The 27,471-nt window shown below is 37.7% G+C and overlaps 1 pseudogene; it reads left to right on the top strand.

Moving 5' to 3' along the window:
* Window positions 1-221: 221 nt before the first annotated feature.
* LOC116482506 (ATPase PAAT-like) lies at window positions 222-24,365 on the top strand (annotated as a pseudogene).
* The last annotated feature ends 3,106 nt before the right edge of the window (window positions 24,366-27,471 follow it).

Genomic DNA, 27,471 nt, shown 5'->3' with positions numbered 1-27,471 from the left:
CGAGAATCAATTGCAGGGGACTGAGTAGAACGTTGGTGATTGAGGAAAAAATAGAGGGGGAAGCCCCGATGTGTGATGCCTCCATTTCCTTATGAATTCTGTGTTGAGCATTTGTTGGAATAAACCTCATGGCCTAACAAGTGGGTTTTGAGCCATGTTCAGAAACTATACTGTGTGATGTTTTCACCTGTTTTCTTCTCAGCCAGAATCTGGTGATTTAGAAGAGAAGATTGAACAACCAAGATGAAAAGCCCTGCTTTCTTTACCTGAGGTGTGGCCCTGATGGAGGTGAAGAAATCGCTTCTATTGGCATTTGAAGTTCAGCAAGAAATATGGAAGTGTACTTAGGAGAGGAGTACTGTGGAACCAGTAGGGGCAAGAATGTTTGTACTGTCCTGGATGACAGGTGTGTGACTTGTACATGGGAAAGTGTTCTTCTGAATTGGTGTTTTTATTCTGTTTACCTTTTGCAATATTGATTGACTCTCTGACTTTGATGTTTACATTAGAGAAGAGAAGATAAAAACCTACTATGGGATAGAAGGTTAGACCATTAAAGCATCTTCTAGGCAATCTAGTTCAGCTTCCTCATTTTTAGGAACGCAGAAATTTAGAGCTAATAAAGGGGAGGTGAGCCTGGAAATGGTCATACTAGTTAAAGTGTCCAGGAAAGAGTGCAGTCCTTATTGCTGCTTCTTGACTCTCTCCATAAACTCACAATGCTCTGTTTTCCAGAAATTAACTTGACAGTCAGTCTGGAACTTTGATCACATATTTTGTAAGGAACCTACAAGCCCAAGATTGTGCCACACCAGCCTATTTAGTCCATATTCAATGTGTTATAGTTTGATCTTTTCTCTAGTCCCTTATAGTAACATTCTATGCTAATCTCACCTTAATATAAATCAAAATGTCAACTATTATATATATTGTGCATATTAGAAATAATAAATACACGACACAGGGTTAACCAGATCACTTGAGAAGGGATCTCAACTGTTTGTCCCCTACGAGGCAAACTGAATCTCAGGATTTAAGTAATGGCCTGGAAACAATTTATTTTTTACGGCAGCTGTTTAAAATGATAATTTATATAAGTGAAAAGATAATTTTTATTCTATTTTATTTTCAGTAAACACGAAATTATTTTCTACAAAAATTACTTAATATTGGCATCCTCCACTCATGCCTGTAAAATAAAGGTAGGTCATCACTAAATTTTAACTAATTTGACAATTGCAAATGTATGTATAATATACTTATGTACTGTTGGTTTGTTCATACAGTTAGTCCAACTTAGTCCCTGTTTATCTTTATATGAAACTATCGTGCCAAGAAAACCACGTTTTGGCCCCATTATATTTAAAAAGACAAGAATTAGAGAAGTTGCAGAGAAAAGCACCTAAAAGCTATTTGGACTGGTACCTTTAATATGAAAAATATTGTTGAGGTGAACTTTAGTGATGTTATCAGAGCCTAAGAGTACTGAGCTACAAATAGCCCAAAGTATTAATGCCGTTCTGTTAGTTACTGCCTGAGTGACCTTGGGAAAATCTCTACATTTCTTTGGACCTACCTCATGGGTAAATTAGAGGACTAAAGAAAATAAAGCATTGTATTCTTTTTGTCTCCACATTATGCAGGGTTGTGAGACTTACTTTAAGGAAAAAGTTGGCCAGGCATGGTGGCTTATGCCTGTAATCCTAGCACTTTGGGAGGCCGAGGCAGGGTGATCCCTTGAGCCCAGAGTTTGAGACCAGCCTGGGTGGCATAAGGAGACCCTGTCTCAAAAAAGAAAAAAAAATGAAAAGAATATGGAAAAAGTTAATGATTTTTATAGCAGGCAAGTAACAAACTTACAGATCAGATTGTTCCAAGACATTGTTTTAGGTAGTATGTATTAATAGCTTCCAAAGTCATTTAAATAAAGTGATTTATTCAACAAATATTTGAGTGCCTACTGATACCAGATACAGACTGTAGTAGGCATTTCAGAAGCAGCAGTAATAAAATGGAGCAACTATCCTTGTGTTGCTTGTATTCAGATGGGATGAGACAGGTAACGAGCACACTCTGAATAAAATTGTTTTGTTTGGTGGCGAGAAAGGCTGTAAGGATTAAGAAGCAGAAAGGGGATAAGAGAGAGGATGAGAGGCGAGTGTTTAAATTTAACAGTGTTTTCTTAATTGTGAAGGATGGTCACGTCTTTGGTGCCATGGGTCTGAATTGACCTGTGTCTTTGGGTTACGTATGGTTCTGTGTGTCTCTCTGAAGATGAGTATTTTTTGTAACTATTCTGTGGAAGTATATGTGAGTGCAAAGGGTCATTTCATTTAGGAAAATCCCAAGCCTACTAAAGCTTATTCTGAGGCAGCAGAATATGAAAGTTAAAAAAATAGTTACTGATGAATATTTTCAAATACTTACTCATTGGAAATTTTGGTACATAATCACAACCACCATGTGAAATCATTGATATTATCCTCCCTCATGTTAACTCTGATTTGCGTTTTGGCATTTGTCCAGGATCATACAGGCTATACAGAGCAGACTCATAACTGAACTCTGATTTATGTCATTCTAAATCCTGTTTCCTTTCCACTTTGATACTGTTTTTGGTGCCACACATGAAATGTCTTTTGGTTCATAAACATGAAGTGAAGAGAGGCAGCATAAAGCATTGGAGAGGGCACTGTTACAACAGCCAGGAGAGCTAGGTTCTAAGCCTGACTTTTACTAATTGGGTAATCCTTTGACAAGTTAGAAAATTACCTCTAACTTCATCTTTTTAAATGTGTAAACCAGTGGGTTACGTGAGACCGTCTTTACCCTGCCTTATAATTCTAAATGGCTCAATTTATATTTAGTAATTCAGTAAACACTTTGGATGGGCTTCTGAACACCCTTATTTTGTATTAAAGAATATTATAGTAAGCTGCTGTGCGTTAAAGTCTCAGATTGGCGTAGTCTATTCTGAGTTGCTTAAATAAATGAAACTTTAATTTTACCTTCTTTCATATATTTAGTATATTTTTTTAGTTTGAAAATGACATTGTCTTATATAAATTGTTCTTCTGAGTTTCATAATAAATGGAAACCTCTGACCATTACTGTATTAGGGAAAACTTGAAAATATATTTAAAGTTTATCTTTGTTTTCCTGAATACTTTACTCTTGCTGATAATACAAAGAAGTGACCTTAAATAGTGAATATTGTTTAATATTATTATTTATTTTCCTGAACTTTGTATTGTAATAGTTGCGCTCCTTTGGTGAAAGGCAGTGTGTGTTCATCAGTAAAGTTGTGATACACATGAGAGCAGTTTCAGCAAATTATTCAACAAGCTCTCCTGCTCTAAAATCAAGAATAGACCTAGACAGGATCCAAACCATAATGGAGTCCATGGGGTCAAAGTTATCTCCTGGAGCTCAGCAATTGATTAATATGGTTAGGTTTCAGCAGTGGGTAAGTAGAAATCGATGACTTTCCAGATCCTATTAAAAATTAAAAGTAATGGCTTTTTATAAGTACATGTAGTGATGTAAATTTTTTCTTTGAAATTTTGTAATTGATTTAACTGTTATCCTTATTTACTTGTGTAAAAAATAACATTTCATAGACTTGCCCTCCTACAAAATATTTTGACTACAAATCTTCACACTTTTTCATGAATTCATTCACGTATTCATTCAGCAAGTATTTATTAAGCACCTTCTTAGTGAACAAGGCACTAGTTTGAGTACATTTCATGATGCAGAGCTATCAGTTTATAATTTGTCTTTAAGGATTTACATTCTAGGACATACAAATGGGGAAGGATGAAGAAGATTAGGAAAGGCTCACTAAAGGAAGTGGTATTTTTATCTAGGCCTTTGAAGGACAGGATTAGGCAAGTAAATTTGGAAGAAGGCCAATTCAGACAAAAAATAGGGTGAATAAAATCTTCAATGCTGAAAGAATTGGATATAGCTGAGAAATGCGTAGTAGTTCATTTCTCTGAAGCAGAAGGGTAATAGGAGAAGTTAAGTAAAGTAGATTTCAGCTAGGTCATAGTGAGAGCTTTGAATGCTACTTCACTTATTTTTTGAGATGGAATCTCGCTCTGTTGCTCAGGCTGGAGTGCAGTGGCGCGACCACGGCTCACTGAAACCTCTGCCTGCCAAGTTCAAGCGATTCTTCCACCTCAGCCTTCCTAGTAGTTGGGATTACAGGTGCCTGCCACCACACCTGGCTAATTTTTTTTTTTTTTTTTTTTTTTGTATTTTTAGTAGAGACGGGGTTTCACCACGTTGGCCAGGCTGGTCTCAAACTCCTGACTTCAAGTGATCCACCTGCATTGGCCTCCCAAAGTGCTGGGATTACAGGCATGAGCCACCACACCCTGTCTGAGTGCTGCTTTAAATTTGTAAGTATTTCCACTGTCATGTGTAAGGTAAATCAAAAGAAAGTGAGACTACAAGGAGAAGACCAGCTACACGTTATTCCCCTCATCCAGATGGGCGAGAATGAGGGTCTAAGATTCAACATAGTAACATGATGCTGGATGGTGAAATGCTAAAACAATGGAGCTGTTGGGACTTTACAACTTACTTAATATTGGTGTTGTGGGAGAAAAATAGAATCAAATGTGAAATTGAGGCTTTAAGGATGGCAATACAAATAATCTAAATTCAACCCAAGGAAGGAGGATGCTTGGGGGGAAGAAAAGTTTAGTTTTGGGAATATTGAGTTTTAGCTGTGAATAAAACATTCCCTGGGAGGATATTGCAAACATCTGAAAACAGAGGATTAGGAGAAATGGAATGAACCTTAAGTGTCTGGAAGGGAAGTTTAGAGGTGTACCCACAGTAGCTGACGGAGTGTGGTGAAGAGAGGGACTGAAGCAAGGAAGAAAGATCCTTGGAGAATAGCTGCGTTTGTACAGATACAGGGACAGGAAAAAGGAACCAGAAATGTAGAAGGTAGCAGCATGATAGAGTAGCAATAGAAAGGATTTGATGTCAGGTAAAATTACCTCAAGCTCTTGTCCTGTCTCTTAGTTCTGCATCCTTTAGGAAAGTTGATTCATTTTTTTTTTAACACAAATTCTTCATGTACAAAATCTAAATCTAAGTGGTAACACTGTAACAATCACAGGATTGATGTAAAAATTTAAAATAAATAATGCAAGTAAAGAACTCCTTGTAGATGTGTGGCCTACAGATATTAATGGAGTACCACTATTACCATGTGGGCTGAGTTAAGAGAACAAGGAGAGCTGAAGATTATGGAAACGACAGAAGGAAGAGTTCCAAAAAAGATGGAAATGTGTACTTTTCTTCCTCCCACACCGTGAGCTCACCTGGATACCTCAGGAGGTTCCTAACTGGTCCTCCAGCTCTGCTAAAATTCATTCTCCACAGTGCACTCAGAATGGCCTCAAAGTTCTCATCCTGTGTAAGACTTTCTCACTGCTTCCCATCACACTTAGAATTAATCTTGATTCCTGACCCTGATCTCTAAGGTGTAGGCCCTGCTTGCCTCCTCAACCTCATCTCCTGCCATGTTTCCTTGGGCAACTTGCTCCAGACATTCTGATGTATACATTCTATAAATATCCAAATGTGTTTCTACCTCAGGACCTTTACACTTATAACTGTTTTCTTTGCCTAAATCTTGGCATAACTGACTTTGTCCTATCAGATTTTGGCTTAAATGTTACAGCCTCAATGAGATCTTCCCTAACCACCCAGTTTTAAGTAGGCTTTCCCTCCAAATCTATATCACGTTTTCTTCAGAGCCCTCTTGACTATTTTTACTGTTGTTTATGTATTGGTCTGTTTATCTCATTAAAATAAACTTTATGCAATAGACACCTAGTCTTTCTTGTTTATGGTATGGAATATATGTGCGATAAATGTGCCCTTTGGATTATCAATTAAGGACTCCCTGGAGATCTTGGGGGGGTCAGTTTGAATAGTGATGAGGTGGAAATCAGATTTTCAGGGATTTGATAGTAAATGGGTTTTTGGAATATGGAGGTACCCAGGGTAACATGGGTTTATTTCAAGAAAGAGATAAGGAACTTCAAGAATGCCTTGAAATGTTTATAAAATGCAGATTCTTGGCCCTCACCAGTGCCCTGAATCCTAGGGAGTGGGATCCAGGAATCAGTATTTTAAACAAGCACCTCCAGAAGAATCTTATGCATAGTGTATTATGAATATAAACTCTATCTGTCTAGAGTTTTCTATGCATATAGAAGCATGTTCCTTCCAGTCAGTAGATTGTGTTGTAACCAATTCCCACCCCCTGTGTCTCCCAGCACACACTCTAAATCATTCCATCTGGAGACATTTGGGGAACACCCTGGAGAAGGAAGAATGTTAATTCTTCCTTTAAACATGCTAATAAAAGACTTACTTCCTAGTAAGAAAGTTCTTATTTATGGAGTTAACAAACCAGACATCTATATATTGTCTCCCTAGAAAATGTCATATAAGCTTTGTAACTATCTGAGCATAAAATGGGGATGTTTCATGACTAAAACAACTCCTGTGTAATGGTGTAACCATACACATTGTCTAGGCAGGGTCTGTCCTGGAGAAAGGAAGCACCTGGGGACCTGTGTTGGAAGTTCAGCCCCTCAGCTTTACTTCTGAATTGAGATTACTTGCTTTCTTTAAAGTTTTACTAAAGTTTGGTACTCTGAGTCAGGTAAGTCTGAAATGGTCATCTGTGTGATATCTTGATAAATATAAAGGTTCTTATTTCCTTGTGTTTGAAGTTTAGATTGCTGGCTTTGTTTTTGCTTCACAATTTAGAATATTGAGTAGGAATTCCATATCAAAGTGTGTAGTATACTGTTGTCATTTAATGTTATCTGAATGAAAGAATGGTGCACCCCATTTTCTCAAAATATATTCCATTATGATTTATACGGTTTACCTTTTCCCCTTCCAAATAAAAATAACTTTTTCTTGTTTTTTCAAAATGATATATGAATTTTTTATAAGTAAAACTAATTTCATAAATCCCATAAGATATTCAGAGATAAAACACTTGATTTTTCAGAAATGTCACTTATATGAAATTATGTGTATGTAATATTCATGAAATTATGTATACACACATATATAGTTCTTTACATATTCATATATATTGACACAATTCTGCATAAATATTTATAATGTTCCTTTATGCTGCTCTATAGTCATTTTCCTCTAATATGAGATGGGCCACATTCTAAGTGAGAAGTATGTCCCTATGTCATTTTTAATAACTATATACTATGTCACTTTATGAATATTTTGTACTTATTTAAACACTGCTAGATTAGTGAGTATTTAGGCTTCTCAAATTTTTTGGTATTGTGATTAGCACTGCTAAGCAGAAACTTCTAAGAAAATTGTCAATTCTTGTGACTCAGTTGAGAGTACTGCATTTTCTTACTGCTATTAAAGAAGTCTTTGTAGTGGAAACATTGAAATATGCCATTGCCACTTTACTAACCATTCTATATTTATTTTAATATATTTTTAGAAAAAACTACAGTTAAATGATTAAAAGCCCCAGCTGTGGAGTTAAGTGGCCTGAGTACATGTTGCAGTTCTGCCACTTACTGGCTGTGTTACTTTGGCCAGGCCACCTTTAGCCTTGGTCTCCTCAATTTAATTTAATATAAAGTGATAGTGATATTACCCTACTTCATAAGGATGTTTTGTGGATTAGATGAAATAGTGCACAGTGCCTGACTCATACTCCAAAAGTTAGCTGTTAATTACTCTAAAAGGTAGCTGTCAAGATTACTAATATTAACATTTACTTATTTATCTTGTTTAGAATTGTATTCCTATTGAGGAACAGCTTCATCTGGTGTTGGGCAATACTGGATACAAGCATATGATTGGACTACAATGCTCATCTGCCTTAGGAGCCTTAGACAAGTCATCCTCCATGCCTTTCCCTTTTAGAACTGGATTGACATCTGGAAACGTGACTGAAAACTTACAAGGGTACATTGATAAAAGTACACAGCCATCTAGTGGAGAGAATTCTACAAAGCTTGATGAGTGTAAAATTGTGCCACAAAACCATTCCCTTCTTGAAAATGATCTTAAAAATGCAACATCCCCTTTCTTACCAAAGAAAGCAAATGACAGCTCAAATATACCTAACTCTGAGTTGCTGCCTTTTCTCCAGAATTTATGTAGTCTAGTTAACTATCTTTTTGTGGGACATAAGGCCAAGTGACAGGAAAACATCACCTGATGAAGGCATTCTTGGTGTTGGGTAAGTATTTTAACATGGATATAGTTTTGATTTGGTAGGTGGGAGAATTAGATGAAGAGGAAGAGAAGCAGATTTGTGTCAGTGAGTACTGCCTAAAATCTGTTTCAATAGAAAATTCTAGCAGCTTTTTTTTTTTTTTTACAGCTTACTATTAATATACTTGTAGGGAATAACTATTCTACAGAGAATAGATTGTTTTGAAAGAAGTGCCTGTGCCTGTAACTGGAGGTGTTGCACACTTGTCAGGCATTTTGTGAGTTACAAGCATAGCGAATGGTTGAAGTTGAAAGTGATCCATATGAATGGAGAGCAGATGTGGGAACCACAATATGTATATATTTTTTCCTGATTGTAGCAAATGAGCCATCATAACAGATTTTCTTTGTAAATCACATTTGACCTAGGCTAATTTTGAAGTCATCAAAAAATGTATTAACATTGTAATTATTTATAGCATATAGGCTCTTATACCCTGGTCTCATAATTCCAAGTTTGTGACAGTCCTGATTGGATTGAGGAATGGCTGAGTATTTAGTATGTTCCCCATTCTTTACATAGATAGAGCATGCTGAAATATTGCACTAGGCTAGAATTAAGGACTCAGTCAGACACCTGGCTTAACTATTTTGCCTTACTGGTTAAATCTTTTTTTTTTTTTTCAATGTGTAAAGTTAGATATTTGTATTGGTTGAGATTTGTTTAAGGTTTCCAACATTGTTAAAATTTTAGGAATTTAATTTATTTAAATAAAGGTGGTTCTTAGGATATAGAAAGATAACATTAGTGTTCAATAATTGGCGGTCTACATCAATGGTAATTACTTGTTATATGAGATGGCATAGTCTTCAATTGTTGATAATCTGTATCAATGATAACTAGTTGTTATGTGTAATGGCAAAAAAAAATCAAAAGACTATACAGTATACAGGGATTCAAAAACTGCTTGGGACACTTCTGGGTCCAGCTGAGATAGAATATTGCCATTCCTCTCAGATCCTCATTTTACAAATAAAAATCCTTGGACATAGTACAACGAAGAAACATACAAGGACTGTGAAAAGTAGAAAGAAGTCAGACTGCTTAGGGACTGTGGGATTTGAGGAGCAATGCAATGTTGAGTTTTTTTGCCTTCCATATATCTCGGATGGGGTGCCAAAGAAGTCTGCAACCTGGGACAACCAATGGGGACAAAAATTAAGAGCTTCAAGAAAAGCCTATTCCTTCTAACCAAAGGACCAGGAAAAGGGAGTCCTAACAAAACAAAACCTTTCAATAATACTTGTCCTACTCCAGTCAAACACCAATGGAAATACTGCCCTCCTGCCTGCCCTGTTGAATGAGGCAGTTGTACTCTGGTTTCTCTACTGGGGTGGTATCAGCAAGCTAAATGGTGAGCTGTTCTTCCATCTCTCAGTCAGAAGAAGTGGGCAGCATTCCAATTCTGCTACTGGGTGGTATCAACAGAGCCAAGTAGAAGCTAAACTTCCAGCCCCTGCTCAGCTGAAACCAGCAGTACTTCAGTTCTACCAGGGTGATGTCACCACTGCCCCGCAAAATCAGATGATACTTTAATTTTCTAGCTGGGGTGGTATAAGGAGAGGAAGGGAGAGTTTGGAGCTGAAAAAATATCTGAAGAAATAATGGTTGAAATTTCCCCAAAGCTGAAATGGGGAAAGGCATGAACTCACAGATTCAAGAAGCTGAGTAAGTCCTACACAGGATAAATTCAAATAAGTCTATGCCAAGTCATATCATAATTTTTTGAAAACGAAAAAATAAAAAATAAATTCTAAAAGAAAGCTGGAGAGAAACAACATATTCTCATAGAGAAATACCAAATTTGTCGACAGCTGATTTCTCATCTGAAATTATGGTGGCCAATAAGAAGAGGCACATTTTTCAAGTGCTGTAAAAGAACTGTGAGTCACAAATTGTATATCCAGCAAAAATATCCATTAGGAACAAACAGCAAATAAAGACATTCTCAAATAAACGAAAACAGATTATTTTGCACTGGCAGGCCTACCCTTAAAGAATAGATAAAGCAAGTTATCCAAGGAAATGATGACAAAAGAATGCTTAGAACTTCAGAAAGGAAGAAAGATTGGGGTGGAGCCAAGATGGCCGAATAGGAACAGCTCCGGTCTACAGCTCCCAGCCTGAGCGACACAGAAGACGGGTGATTTCTGCATTTCCATTTGAGGTACCGGGTTCATCTCACTAGGGAGTGCCAAACAGTGGGTGCAGGACAGTCGGTGCAGCGCACCGTGCGCGAGCCGAAGCAGGGCGAGGCATTGCCTCACTCGGGAAGCGCAAGGGGTCAGGGAGTTCCCTTTCCTAGTCAAAGAAAGGGGTAACAGATGGCACCGGGAAAATCGGGTCAGTCCCACCCTAATACTGCGCTTTTCCAACGGGCCTGGAAAACGGCACACCAGGAGATTGTATCCCGCACCTGGCTTGGAGGGTCCTATGCCCACGGAGTCTCGCTGATTGATAGCACAGCAGTCTGAGATCAAACTGCAAGGGGGCAGCGAGGCTGGGGGAGGGGCGCCCGCCATTGCCCAGGCTTGCTTGGATAAACAAAGCAGCCAGGAAGCTCGAACTGGGTGGAGCCCACTACAGCTCAAGGAGGCCTGCCTGCCTCCTTAGGCTCCACCTCTGGGGGCAGGGCACAGACAGACAAAAATTCAGCAGGAACCTCTAAAGACTTAAATATCCCTGTCTGACTGACAGCTTTGAAGAGAGTAGTGGTTCTCCCAGCACACAGCTGGAGATCTGAGAACTGACAGACTGCCTCCTAAAGTGGGCCCCTGACCCCCGAGCAGCCTAACTGGGAGGCACCCCCCAGTAGGGACAGACTGACACCTCACTTGGCCAGGTACTCCTCTGAGACAAAACGTCCAGAGGAACTATCAGACAGCTGAATTTGTGGTCTCACGAAAAACCGCTGTTCTGCAGCCACCGCTGCTGACACCCAGCCAAACAGGGTCTGGAGTGGACCTCTAGCAAACTCCAACAGACCTGCAGCTGAGGGTCCTGTCTGGTAGAAGGAAAACTAACAAACAGAAAGGACATCCACACCAAAAACCCATCTGTACATCACCATCATCAAAGACCAAAAGTAGATAAAATCACAAAGATGGGGAAAAAACAGAGCAGAAACACTGGAAACTCTAAAAAGCAGAGCAGCTCTCCTCCTCCAAAGGAACGCAGTCCCTCACCAGCAACGGAACAAAGCTGGATGGAGAATGACTTTGACAAGTTGAGAGAAGAAGGCTTCAGACGATCAAACTACTCTGAGCTATGGGAGGAAATTCAAAACAATAGCAAAGAAGTTAAAAACTTTGAAAAAACATTAGATGAATGGATAACTAGAATAACCAATGGAGAGAAGGGCTTAAAGGAGCTGATGGAGCTGAAAGCCAAGTATCGAGAACTACGCGAAGATTGCAGAAGCCTCGGTAGCCGATGCGATCAACTGGAAGAAAGGGTATCGATGGAAGACGAAATGAATGAAATGAAGCGAGAAGGGAAGTTTAGAGAAAAAAGAATAAAAAGAAATGAACAAAGCCTCCAAGAAATTTGGGACTATGTGAAAAGACCTAACCTATGTCTGATTGGTGTACCTGAAAGTGACGGGGAGAATGGAACCAAGTTGGAAAACACTCTGCAAGATATTATCCAGGAGAACTTCCCCAATCTAGCAAGGCAGGCCAACATTCAGATTCAGGAAATACAGAGAACGCCACAAAGATACTCCTCGAGAAGAGCAACTCCGAGACACATGATTGTCAGATTCACCAAAGTTGAAATGAAGGAAAAAATGTTAAGGGCAGCCAGAGAGAAAGGTTGGGTTACCCACAAAGGGAAGCCCATCAGACTAACAGCTAATCTCTCAGCAGACACTCTGCAAGCCAGAAGAGAGTGGGGGCCGATATTCAACATTCTTAAAGAATTTACAACCCAGGATTTCATATCCAGCCAAACTAAGCTTCATAAGTGAAGGAGAAATAAAATACTTTACAGACAAGCAAATTCTGAGAGATTTTGTCACCACCAAGCCTGCCCTAAAAGAGCTCCTGAAGGAAGCACTAAACATGGAAAGGAACAACCAGTACCAGCCACTGCAAAAACATGCCAAATTGTAAAGACCATCAAGGCTAGGAAGAAACTGCATCAACTAACGAGCAAAATAACCAGCTAACATCATAATGACAGGATCAAATTCACACATAACAATATTAACTTTAAATGTAAATGGGCCAAATGCTCCAATTAAAAGACACAGACTGGCAAATTGGATAAAGAGTCAAGACCCATCAGTGTGCTGTATTCAGGAAACCCATCTCACGTGCAGAGACACACATAGGCTCAAAATAAAGGGATGGAGGAAGATCTACCAAGCAAATGGAAAACAAAAAAAAGGCAGGGGTTGCAATCCTAGTCTCTGATAAAACAGACTTTAAACCAACAAAGATCAAAAGAGACAAAGAAGGCCATTACATAATGGTAAAGGAATCAATTCAACAAGAAGAGCTAACTATCCTAAATATATATGCACCCAATACAGGAGCACCCAGATTCATAAAGCAAGTCCTGAGTGACCTACAAAGAGACTTAGACTCCCACACAATAATAATGGGAGACTTTAACACCCCACTGTCAACATTAGACAGATCAACGAGACAGAAAATTAACAAGGATATCCAGGAATTGAACTCAGCTCTGCACAAAGTGGACCTAATAGACATCTACAGAACTCTCTACCCCAAATCAACAGAGTATACATTCTTTTCAGCACCACACCACACCTATTCCAAGATTGACCACATAGTTGGAAGTAAAGCACTCCTCAGCAAATGTAAAAGAACAGAAATTATAACAAACTGTCTCTCAGACCACAGTGCAATCAAACTGAACTCAGGATTAAGAAACTCACTCAAAACCACTCAACTACATGGAAACTGAACAACCTGCTCCTGAATGACTACTAGGTACGTAACGAAATGAAGGCAGAAATAAAGATGTTCTTTGAAACCAATGAGAACAAAGACACAACATACCAGAATCTCTGGGACACATTCAAAGCAGTGTGTAGAGGGAAATTTATAGCACTAAATGCCCACAAGAGAAAGCAGGAAAGATCTAAAATTGAAACCCTAACATCACAATTAAAAGAACTAGAGAAGCAAGAGCAAACACATTCAAAAGTTAGCAGAAGAAATAACTAAGATCAGACCAGAACTGAAGGAAATAGAGACACAAAAAACCCTTCAAAAAATTAATGAATCCAGGAGCTGGTTTTTTGAAAAAAGATCAACAAAATTGATAGACTGCTAGCAAGACTAATAAAGAAGAAAAGAGAGAAGAATCAAATAGATGCCATAAAAACTGAAAAAGGGGATATCACCACCGATTGCACAGAAATACAATCTACCATCAGAGAATACTACAAACACCTCTATGCAAATAAACTAGAAAATCTACAAGAAATGGATAAATTCCTTGACAAATACACCCTCCCAAGACTAAACCAGGAGGAAGTTGAATCTCTGAATAGACCAATAACAGGCTCTGAAATTGTGGCAATAATCAATAGCTTACCAACCAAAAAGAGTCCAGGACCTGATGGATTCACAGCCGAATTCTACCAGAGGTACAAAAAGGAACTGGTACCATTCCTTCTGAAACTATTCAAATCGATAGAAAAAGAGGGAATCCTCCCTAACACATTTTATGCAGCCAGCATTGTCCTGATACCAAAGCCTGGCAGAGACATAACCAAAAAAGAGAATTTCAGACCAATATCCTTGATGAACATTGATGCAAAAATCCTCAATAAAATACTGGCAAACCGAATCCAGCAGCACATCAAAAAGTTTATACACCATGATCAAGTGGGCTTCATCCCTGGGATGCAAGGCTGGTTCAACATACGCAAATCAATAAATGTAATCCAGCATATAAAGAGAACCAAAGACAAAAACCACATGATTATCTCAATAGATGCAGAAAAGGCCTTCGACAAAATTCAACAACACTTCATGCTAAAAACCCTCAATAAATTAGGTATTGATGAGACGTATCTCAAATTAATAAGAGCTATCTATGACAAACCCACAGCCAATATCATACTGAATGGGCAAAAACTGGAAGCATTCCCTTTGAAAACTGGCACAAGACAGGGATGCCCTCTCTCACCACTCCTATTCAACATAGTGCTGGAAGTTCTGGCCAGGGCAATCAGGCAGGAGAAGGAAATAAAGGGTATTCAATTAGGAAAAGAGGAAGTCAAATTGTCCCTGTTTGCAGATGACATGTTTGTATATCTAGAAATCCCCATCATCTCAGTCCAAAATCTCCTTAAGCTGATTAGCAACTTCAGCAAAGTCTCAGGATACAAAATCAATGTACAAAAATCACAAGCATTCTTGTACACCAATAACAGACAAACAGAGAGCCAAATCATGAGTGAACCCATTCACAATTGCTTCAAAGAGAATAAAATACCTAGGAATCCAACTTACAAGGGATGTGAAGGACCTCTTCAAGGAGAACTACAAACCACTGCTCAATGAAATCAAAGAGGATACAAACAAATGGAAGAACATTCCATGCTCATGGGCAGGAAGAATCAATATCGTTGAAAATGGCCATACTGCCCAAGGTAATTTATAGATTCAATGCCATCCGCATCAAGCTACCAATGACTTTCTTCACAGAATTGGAAAAAACTAAAGTTCATATGGAACTAAAATAGAGCCGCATCGCCAAGTCATTCCTAAGCCAAAAGAACAAAGCTGGAGGCATCACGCTACCTGACTTCAAACTATACTACAAGGCTACAGTAACCAAAACAGCATGGTACTGGTACCACAACAGAGACATAGATCAATGGAACAGAACAGAGCCCTCAGAAATAATGCCGCATATCTACAACTATCTGATCTTTGACAAATCTGACAAAAACAAGAAATGGGGAAAGGATTCCCTATTTAATAAATGGTGCTGGGAAAACTGGCTAGCCATATGTAGAAAGCTGAAACTGGATCCCTTCCTTACACCTTATACAAAAATTAATTCAAGATGGATTAAAGACTTACATGTTAGACCTAAAACCATTAAAACCCTAGAAGAAAACCTAGGCAATACCATTCAGGACATAGGCGTGGGCAAGGACTTCATGTCTAAAACACCAAAAGCAATGGCAACAAAAGCCAAAATTGATAAATGGGATCTAATTAAACTAAAGAGCTTCTGCACAGCAAAAGAAACTACCATCAGAGTGAACAGACAACCTACAGAATGGGAGAAAATTTTTGCAACCTACTCATCTGACAAAGGGCTAATATCCAGAATCTACAATGAACTCAAACAAATTTTCAAGAAAAAAACAACCCCATCAAAAAGTGGGCAAAGGACATGAACAGACACTTCTCAAAAGAAGACATTTATGCAGCCGGAAAACACATGAAAAAATGCTCATCATCACTGCCCATTAGAGAAATGCAAATCAAAACCACAGTGAGATACCATCTCACTGTCAGGAAACAACAGGTGCTGGAGAGGATGTGGAGAAATAGGAACACTTTTACACTGTTGGTGGGACTGTAAACTAGTTCAACCATTGTGGAAGTCAGTGTGGCGATTCCTCAGGGATCTAGAACTAGAAATACCATTTGACCCAGCCATCCCATTACTGGGTATATACCCAAAGGACTATAAATCATGCTGCTATAAAGACACATGCACACGTATGTTTATTGCGGCACTATTCACAATAGCAAAGACTTGGAACCAACCCAAATGTCCAACAACGATAGACTGGATTAAGAAAATGTGGCACATATACACCATGGAATACTATGCAGCCATAAAAAAGGATGAGTTCATGTCCTTTGTAGGCACATGGATGAAAATGGAAAACATCATTCTCAGTAAACTATCGCAAGGAGAAAAAACCAAACACCGCATGTTCTCACTCATAGGTGGGAATTGAACAGTGAGAACTCATGGACACAGGAAGGGGAACATCACACTCAGGGGACTGTTGTGGGGTGGGGGGAGGGGGGAGGGACAGCATTCGGAGATATACCTAATGCTAAATGACGAGTTAATGGGTGCAGCAAAACAACATGGCACATGGATACATATGTAACAAACCTGCACGTTGTGCACATGTACCCTAAAACCTAAAGTATAATAATAATAATAAAAAAAAGAAAGATCAATGGAATGGATAAAAATAGAGGTAAATATAACAGGCTATCCTTCTCTTAAGTCTCTTAAATCATATTTGATGGTCGAAGTAAAAATTATAACACCGTATGATGTGGTACTTATTATATGTAGAGGAAGTATCTAAGATAATTATATTTTAATAATTACTATAAATATAAATGGCTAGATTCACCAATTAAAAGAGATGTATAGAATGGATTATAAAACAACCCAACCATATGCAGTTGACAAAACACACTTTTCAAATATAATGACATAGATAGGTCAAAAGTAGGAAGATATGCCATGAAAACATTAATTTTTAAAAAAGCAGAAGTCATATATTAGTATCAGGTGAAGCAGGCTTCAGAGCAAATAAATTCACTAGATAAAAAGAGGGACATTACATAATAATAAAAAGACAATGACATAGTGATCTTAAATGGGTATGCACTAAACAAAGGTTCAAACTACATGAAGCAAAAAACTGATAGATACGAAAGGAGCAATGGACATAACCATAATTATAGTTGAATACCTAACACCCCACGCTCAGTTATTGATAGAACTATTAGACAAAATTATAGGAAAGATATAGAACTGAATAGCACACTATCAGTCATCAGGATCTAGTTGACATTTGTAAAACACTCCATTTCAGCCATTTCGAAAGTTAATGTAATCTACCATTTCAGCGGACTAGAAGAAAATTCATATGACTATATAAATTAACACAGAAAAGTATTTTTAAAATTCTAACACCAATCTATGACGAAAGAAACTCAAAAAACTAGAAATTGAGAGGAGCTGCCTCAACTTCATAAAGGATGTCTACAAGAAACCTATAGCTAACATAATACTTAATGGTGAAAGACTGAATGCGTCTCTCCTAAGTGAAAAACAAGGCAAGGATGTCCTTTCCCACCACTGGGTTTTTTTTTGTTTTGTTTTGTTTTGTTTTTTTGAGACAGAGTCTCGCTCTGTCACCCAGGCTGGAGTGCAGTGGCACGATCTCAGCTCACTGCAAACTCCACCTCCTGGGTTCATGCCATTCTCCTGCCTCAGTCTCCTGAGTAGCTGGGACTACAGGTGCCCACCACCATGCCCGGCTAATTTTTTTGTATTTTTAGTAGAGACGGGGTTTCACCATGTTAGGCAGGATGGTCTCGATCTCCTGACCTCGTGATCCACACACCTCGGCCTCCCAAAGTGCTGGAATTACAGGCATGAGCCACCGCGCCCGGCCATCACCACTCTTACTCAACATAGTACTGGAAGTTATAGCCACTGCAGTAAGACAACAAAAATTAAATACAGATTGCAATGAAAGAAAACTGTCCTTATTTACAGATGACAAGATGGTCTATGTAGAACATCCCAAGGAATATTTTTTAAAAAAAGGTTTAGAACTGATAAATGAGTTCAGCAAAAGTCACAGGATGAAAGATCAAAATCAGTTGCTTATCTATATTCAGTTGGCCCTCCATATCCATGGCTTTTGCATCATGGATTAAACCCACTGTGGATCAGAAATAGAGAAAAAATAATTGTGTCTGTGCTGAACATGGTAGACTTTTTTCCTGTCCTTATTGTCTAAGTAATACAGTATAACAAGTATTTACATAGAATTTACTTTTATTAAGTATTGCCATTTTATGTAAGGGACTTAAGCATCTGCAGATTTTGGTATCCACAAGGGTGGGTTTGGGGAGGGAGGTCCTGGAACCAGTCTCCCACAGATACTGAGGCTTAACTGTACAAATGATGACATGTGGAAACCAAAATTAAAAACAATTTATTTTTATAACTCACCTGTCAACAATGAATTATTAAATGTTGACTTCCTAGTAGAAAATTGTAACAATAAAAGTAAGCTTTTCAACTTAAAAGAGACTCACTCATTATACTATTTATAGTTGCTCCAAAGAAAACTAAATACTTAGATATGAATCTAACAAAACATGCACAGGATATATATGCTGAAAATTGTAAAATGCTGATGAAAGAAATCATAGAAGAACTAATTGAGGGACATACCCTGTTTATGGATTGGTGACTCAACATATTAAAATTGTTAGTTCTCTCTATTGTTATGCAGGCTTAATGTAATTTGTATCGAAATCCCATCAAGACTTTTTGTAGACAAAAACAAGGCTTTTTAAAATTATATGAGAAGGCAAAAGTAGTAGAATGGCTAAAACAACTTGTTTTTCTTTTTTCTTTTTTGAGATGGAGTCTTGCTCTGTCACCCAGACTGGAGTGCATTGGCGCAATCTCGGCTTCCTGCAACCTCCACCTCCTGGGTTCAAGCAATTCTCATGCCTTAGCCTCCCGAGTAGCTGGGACTATAGGCACCCGCCACAACACCTGACTATTTTTTGCATTTTTTGTAGAGATGGGGTTTCACCATGTTGGCCAGGCTGGTCTTGAATTCCTGGCCTCAAGTAATCCGCCTGCCTTGGCCTCCCAAAGTACTGGGATTACACGTTCAGCCTAAAACAACTTTCAAATAAAGAATTAAATGATTGGGAATCACTCTTCCCAGTGTAGAGTATCCAATACTGTGTAGTATTGTGTGGGGATAGAAGTATAAATCAATGGAACATAATAGAGGGCCAGAAATAGACCCTCACAAATATGCTCAATTGATTTTTGATAAAGGTGCAAAACTGGCCAGGGTGGTGGCTCACACCTATAATCCCAGCACTTTGGGAGGCCGAGGCGGGCAGATCACTTGAGCCAAGGAGTTCAAGACTAGTCTGGGCAACATGGCAAAGCCCTGTCTCTACAAAAAAATGTGAAAATTAGCCAGGCATGGCGGTGCATGCCTGTAGTCCCAGCTACTTGGGAAGCTGAGGTGGGAGGATCACTTGAGCCCAGGAAGTCGAGGCTGTGGTGAGCTGAGATCGTACCACTGCCCTTCAGCCTCAGCAACAGAGTGAGAGTCTGTCACAAAAAAAAGGAAGGGGGGGGGGATGCAGAAAGGATAGCACTTTCCAAAAATGGTGCTAGAGCAATTAGATATATAAATTCTTTCACCTAAACTTCACATCCAACACAAAAATTAACTCCAAATGGGTCATAGATTTAAATGATCTTTTGGATGGAAACTGGAGAAAATCTTTAGCAACTAAGAATTGCAGAAAAGTACTTAAACATGACACCAAAAGTACAATCCATAAAATAAAATTTGTAAATTTGACTTCATTAAAGATAAAAAATTTTGCCCTCTGACTCAGTTAAGAGGATGAAAATACAAGCTACAGGTGGGAGAATATATGATTTGCAAACCAAATAATCTGACAGATGACTTATACCTAGGGTATATTAAGAACTCTCAAAACTCAACAGTAAAAAAAAAAAATAAAATCCATTTAGAACATGGGCGAGACAGGAGATATTTCACCAAAGAGAATATGCAGACAGCATATGAACATGAAAAGATATTCAACATTACTATCCATTAGGAAATTCAAAATAAGACCGTGATGAGATATCGCAACACACCTATTTGAACAGCTAAAATAAAAGCTCAGGTGGCAGGACAAGTGGCAGTGTGCAGGCAGTCCAGCAGCCCAGCTTCATGAAGGCTTATGGTGCACCTCAGCCCTCAGGCACCAGAGGAAGCTCAGCCCAGCTGAAAGGGCAGTGAAGGAAGAGCCCAAGAGGAGGCCCATGAGGTTGTCAGATAAACCTGCTCCTGCAAAAGTGAAAACAAAACCGAAAGAGGCGGCAAGGAAGAATCATCCTCAGACAAAAAAGTGCAAATAAAAGGGAAAAGGGGAGCAAAGGGAAAGCAGATTCAAAGTGGATAAACAAGAAACTAAAGATTTAAAGATTTACCTGCAGAAAACAGAGAGACCGAAAATGAGAAGAGTCCAGCATCTGATGAAGCAGGAAAGAAAGAAGCCACGTCTGATTCAAGTCAGGTACCATGTCTTATCAGTGGTCCCTGTCTCCCTTCTTGTGTAATCCAGAGGAATATTTTTATCAACTAGTTTGTAACTACACTTTTTTTAGTAGCTCTAGGAAACATTGAAAAGGAGGGAATACCACCTCATCCCACTTTTTAAAGTGTAAATGTTCTTTTTTTTTTTTTTTTTTTTTGAGACAGAGTCTCACTGTGTTGGCCCAGGCTGGAGTGCAGTGGGGCAATCTCAGCTCCCTGCAACTTCTGCCTCTCAGGTTCAAGGGATTCTTGTGCCTCAGCCTCCCGAGTAGCTGGGATTACAGACACCTGCCACCACGTCCGGCTAATTTTTGTATTTTTAGTGGAGATGAGGTTTCGTCATGTTGGCCAGGCTGGTCTTGAACTCCTGAGCTCAAGTGATCTCCCTGCCTCAGCCTCCCAAAGTGCTGGGATTACAACTGTTAACCACTGTGCCTGGCCTAAATGCTCTTTTTAAGAGGATAAATCACTTTCTGGTTGTATTTTTGGTACAACCAGAAAATAGTGGGATATTGAATTATGGGAGGATTTGACTTTTTTGAGTGTTAGCTTAACATTCCATGAGGGTGTAGGTTATATCTTATAATACAAGGCATAATTGGCAATTTGAGTCACAGTTGTGTATTTAATATGTCTTGATCATTTTAACTTCTATTCCTATGTTTATTAGCAGAATTGTTTACTAAAAACTACTCCTTGATCTTGCCTCTCCCTGTCAGAATAATTTGTACTCTGTAGTGTCTTTGGTCATGTAGTAGTCCAGTTTTCTTAATAACTTTCTTAATGTGTTGTGAAAGACTGAAAATCTGACTATGTTATATATATAATACTAAATTTGAATTGGTGGGACTTTATAACAGCTTACAACATTTAACAATATAGGTGCTTAATATCCTCAAGGAAATTTTGTCTCTAAATCTTAAGCTAAAATGTCACTGAAATAACTTCAAAAAAGAATCATGATGCATGGCTTTTTAGATTTTCAGTACATATATTTGAGATGTGCAGAAATTGAAATGTCTGTGTAGTGATCCTCAACACAACCAATACAATCTCCGTTATGAAAGAAAAAAATCTGAGAATGCCCAATGCTAGCAAAGATGCAGAGAAACTAGATCTTTCACACATTGCTAGTGAGAATGTAAAATGTACAGCCACTCTGGAAAAACAGTGCCAATTTCTCAAAAAACTAAACATACACTTATGATACAAGCCAGCAATCATACTCCTTAGCATGTATCCCACAGAAATTGAAACTTATGGATGTATCACCCTTTAACACACAGCTAATATAGGGCATTTTAGTTATTTCCAGTTTTGGGCTTTACATTAAAGCTGCTATGAACAATTACATACATAAGATTTCTGTGTGAATGTAAGTACATTGAATACACTTATAAAAAAATGTGAACTATTGATACATGCAACAACTTGGATGAATCTCCAGTGAACTATGACAAGTGGAAAACAAATCAAAAGATTACACACTATAATATTCAACATATATGACATTCTCAAAATAAAATTATAGAAATGGAGAACATCATGGCTGCCATGGAATAAGGATGATAGGGAAAAGAGGGGTGACTATGACGGTAAAGGTTTAGCACAAGGATAATCTTTGTGGCTAAGGAGTAGTTCTCTGTCTTGATTGTAATGGTAGTTACATGAATCTACACATGTGAAGTAGAACTATATGCATACATCGTACCAACGTCAATTCCTAGTTTTAATATTGTACCATAGCTATGTAAGATGTAACCATTGAGATCATTGGTGAAGGGTACTGGATAACTCTCCACAGTATCTTTGCAACTTTTTTTGAATCTATAATTTTGTATTTCAATTTTTTTAATTTAATAATTTTTAACCTGCTTGGCAATTTCTAGAATTGTGGTTCTCAAATGTTTTCATCTCAGGATGTCTAATCTCAAAAATGAAGAACTCAATATCTGTTTATATAGACTATATTAAAATTTGTATTTATTTTTAAATAGTAATTATTTGCATATAAATATAAACAATAGTTTTTATTTTACAAAATCTTATTTTCAAAAAATCAGTGAAAAGAATGACATTGTATTAAATTTACACAAATCTGTATTAACTTGCTCATGTCTGCTTCTGCATTATAGTACATATAGTCCAATATAGCATAAAAGCACAATATAACTACTCAAAACAAACTGAATTGATCTCTTAAAAAGCAAATATTTATACCCTAAACCTAGTACCTTAGGAAATTCTAGAAAACACAAAAATATACTATCACACATTTGATTAATCATTATATCAATAACAGGTTTTTTAGCCTCTGGAAAATGCCACTGTGCATTCATGAGAGAATGAGGATGAAAAAGGCATATATTACCTCCTTGTTACTATAAAAACACTTTGTCCTCCTGGAACCTTTAAAAGGATCCTGTAGTGTTCTATGAACTGTACTCTAAGAGTCACTGCCCTAGAGTGCAATATGAGTTTTGTTTTAGAAACTGGTGTGCTTTTTTTCTTAATCTTTAATTTGCCCATTCCAGTTAAATTCTTCCTCAGTTTCATATTAGGTTAGCAAAGAACTTTCTAGTACTTTAGTAAGGTTTGTATGAAAGAAAGAAGACAAAACTGTTTAAATTGTAGGGTTGCTTGGGGGAAGTACTTGGAAAATATACAGGTTGACCTTAAAATAAATTCGGCAAGTTCAGTTTTGATTTGGAGCTCCATATCAAAAAGACCCTTCCTAAGGACTTGGTCTTTAAGGAATCATCTTCACTTTTATATTCCCATTTGAATTGTATATTTAGTAAATGTTTAAAGAAATAAGTATGTGTTCATGACTGCAGTCGTCTGTTGTGGATGTATATTAGAACCTGGAAATACACTGTAAGAAGACAGCACAGTTTATAGAGACAAATTTCAGCAATATATGTTGGTTGCTTGTTGTATAGTTCAGTTGTTTTGTTAAAATATTAAGGAAAACTGATATATTTTTAAAATGTCTTTCCAGAATGGAAGAGCAGCCTGTTTGCTCCTACTTGGAATAGATTCTTTCTAAAAATATGGAACTGATGGAAAAGAAACTTATAGACTACATTGATCAGCAAATATATAAACTCCAGGAGCACATTGATGATAAGATTGCTTTGTTAATGGATTTGCTGCAAAATCCCAACTCCCTGCCCAGTGGTCTGCCTCTAAGACATTATGACTCTGGAGAAAGACTTTCAAATGGAGAAAGATAAGCCCTCAACATAAAGAGTGTACTGTAGATATTTATTACATATTTATTACAAAGCCAAAACCCAAAAATATTTATAAAAAGCAAGAATTTAATGTCCTTTTAAGGATCATCATCTTACTTACTGAAGTGACCTCAGTGTTCATTATTACTACACTTGTACTGTATACTAAGAGTTAACATGATACAGTATTATTTTTGCTAGTAATATTTTTTACTCATAAGGGTATATATACTTGTGTTATATGTTTTAAATGTTTAAGGATTTCTAATATAATTCATTAGTTTATATAGTATATGTTTGACTGAAGTACTGTTTTAATTTATATGAAGACCTTATTTTATAGTTTCAGGGATATAAAAGGAATGCTTAGAGTATTTGATTTTTTTTTTCTAATTGACTGACCTTGGAAAACTGGGTACTTAACCTGGAACCTTTATTTTAGATCACCAACTTAAATTTTTTATTGTTTATTTCAGATAAAAAATTAGATGTGATGTTTGGCATGTGTAAAATCAGTCCACATTGGGGCCATTAATTGTACATTCTGTCACATTGTAACAGTAGATAAGAAAGTGAATATCAGAACTGGTCTATTCCTTGTTAGGATTATTACTTTGGATTTAGTATATGATGTAAAATGGGAGAATTCATCTCATTTTATCTCAATAAACCCAGAAAGTTTAAGGAAGTCTGTTTTGTTTGTTGTTGGGTTTTGTTTTTTAATTTTTTTGAGCTGATATAGATTCTTCTTTCGAAACCCTTTCCTGATACACTTAAAGTGTGAAATGCCGAGGCTCCCCACTGAAGGATTAAGGTATATGAATCAAGGAGATTGCAGTTCTCTCTGGCAGACTTCATTTTCAGAGATTGTAACTGTTGTGTGTGTGTTGAAGAGTGATATATTCACATCCAAAAAATAAATGCATCCACCCTGGAAACTACTTGTCTGAAATAAATAGAAATATTGTCTTTTTATCTAATATTTGTTAAGATTTTTGGTTTTTTAGATTCAGGGGGTACCTATGCAGGTTTGTTACATGGGTATATTATATGATACTGAGACTGGCTTCTAGTGATTCCATCACCCAAGTAGTGAACATAGGACCTGATAGGTAGTTTTTTCAACCCTCCCCCCTCTCCCATCCTCCCCCTTTTGGAATCCCGAGTGTTTATTGTTCACATCTTTGTGAACATGTTTGTTTTTATGTAAAAGGATGTCTTACACTCATTTAATATTTTGGTGAATTTACTTCTTTTTCATGAGAACTAACATATAATGTTTGTTCATTTATGACTCTCACTCGGACCTCATTGACATGAGAACGTGTATGTTATTTTTACCAGACTCATCCTAATTTTTCTTTTTTTTTTTTTTTGAGACTGAGTCTTGCTCTGTTGTCCAGGCTGGAATGCAGTGGTGCGATCTTGGCTCACTGCAACCTCCGCCTCCCGGGTTGAAGCAATTCTCCTGCCTCAGCCTCCCGAGTAGCTGGGACTACAGGTGCGTGCCACTACAGCCGCCTAATTTTTTGTATTTTTAGTACAGATGGGGTTTCACTGTGTTAGCCAGGATGGCATCCTAATTTTTTTATAATATATGTAGCCATGAGGAAGCATTTCCTTCAGCATTTGGGAGAAATGTGTCTCAGTTAAGGATGAATGAACTCTTTAGTGTCTGATAGTTGCAGTCTGTTTTTTGATTCACAAAATGCTCCAATATAATTATAACTAGGACACATAAGCTATATTTTATAAAATAATTAAAATAGTCATGGTTGTAGTTCTAAAAATAATTCCAATGAGTTTTAATTCCTGATCTTCAATTTCTTGATTTTTACAGGCTAAGGAAGACCTAAATTATATTTTATTTATATTAGAAATTCATAGGTGTTGATTTTCTTGTGTTTATATAAGTACTATACATATTTATATGTGTGTAATTGCTTTGCTAAAATTATTAGTCCTAAGAAAACTCTGCCTGAATTTGCTCAACTAGGCAAAGTAGAGCACAGCACTTAAAAATCTCTATTCAGTCTTTTTTTCTTATAACTTTTCTCTATTTGTATGTGCCACACCCAATAAGCCAAGTCTGGATGCTGGGAAGTTAGGGCTGACAAATGCACCTTCAAAAGTGTCAAGGTAACCACTGCAGTTTGAAATGGCTGAAAAGGATGTGTGGGTGATCAAGAAATTAAATCAAGATACAGTGTATGATTTTAATTTCTGCACTGCCTCCCCCTTGAGTGTGATTCCATCTTCCTCTTCCCCGCAAGTGGCATACTGAGGCTTTCACCACTGGATTTTCAGTCTACTTGATACAGGGCAGGGATTGAGTTTGCATGATGCTGCTATACAACTCATCTTAAAGTATGTCTGATAAGATCTGTCCCAACTGTAAAGACTATAATTTGAGGCTCTTCATCACTGAGCTCCTGCCTGGCTTTCCAGTCTCATTGCCACTACCACATGGCCTGTTGTTTCACTCGCCCTTTTTCCCCATGTGTCCTTGGGCTCTTGGCTCCAGCAGAGGTGACTCCTCCCCTAATTCTCTACTCTCATCACACTAAATCTCAACTCAGATGCAACCTTCATGAGATAACTGTTGGTCCCTCCCTTCCCCAGTAAGTGCATGAGCAAGCAGCTGGACAGATGAAACATGGAGAAACAATACCTAGAGCTCTTTTTGGAGATGTAAAACAGTTTAAATTGACTGAAGCATAAGATGCACATTGGGCAGCACCTGGAGCAAGGCTTGAAAAGGGTCCAGCTTGGGAAAATGATGGCTGTACTCTAGAGATTTGCTGGCACCAAGAAGTAAGTGGTTTAAGCAGAAGAGTGACATGGTCAGCTTTGGGCCTTGGAAAGAAAACCAGAGTGGAACACTCCCCAGTACCAGCCCGGAGCCCTACCGGGGTTTCATGCTGTGTGGCTAGACCCAGATGAGCAATAACAATCACTGCAGTTCAGCTCTCAGGAAGCCTCCTCTCTAGGAGAAGGAGGAGAGTACTACATCAAGGGATCACCTCATGGGACAAAAGAATCTGAACAGCAGCTCTTGAGCCCCAGATTTTTCCTCTGACACAGTCTACCTAAATGAGAAAGAACCAGAAAAACAATTCTGGTAATATGACAAAGCAAGGTTCTTTAACAGTCCCAGAAGATCACACTAGCCCACCAGCAATGGATCCAAACCAAGAAGAAATCTGAATTGCCAGAAAAAGAATTCAGAAGGTTGATTATTAAATGACTCAAAGGGGCACCAGAGAAAGGTGAAAACCAACTTAAAGAAATTTAAAAAAAATAATAATATGGGATATGGACCAAAAAGAATCTCCAAAGAAATAGCATAAATTGAAACAACCATAACTTCTGCAAATGAAAGACACACTTAGAGAAATGCAAAATACACTGTAAAGTTTCAACAATAAAATCGAACAAGAAAGAACTTCAGAGCTTGAAGACAAGGCTTTCAAATTACCCAGTTTGACAAAAAACAGAGAAAAATGAATTCTTTTAAAAAATGAACAAAACTTCCAAGAAGTTTGGGATTATGTTAAATGACCAAACCTAAGAATAATTCATGCTCCCAAGGAAGAAGAGAAATCTAAAAGTTTGGAAAACTTATTTGAGGGAATAATCAAGAAAAATTTCATTGGCCTTGCTAGGGATCTAGACATGCAAATACAAAAAGCTCAAAGAACACCCAGGAAAGTCATCACAAAAAGACTATCACCTAGGCATATAGTCATCACGTTATCAAAAGTCAAGAAGGAAAGAAGCTTAAGAGCTATGAG

The sequence above is a fragment of the Hylobates moloch genome, unplaced genomic scaffold (genome assembly GCF_009828535.3).
Source record: "Hylobates moloch isolate HMO894 unplaced genomic scaffold, HMol_V3 SCAFFOLD_3, whole genome shotgun sequence".
NCBI classification, from domain to species: domain Eukaryota; kingdom Metazoa; phylum Chordata; class Mammalia; order Primates; family Hylobatidae; genus Hylobates; species Hylobates moloch.
This window is presented reverse-complemented; position numbering and strand designations above follow the sequence as displayed.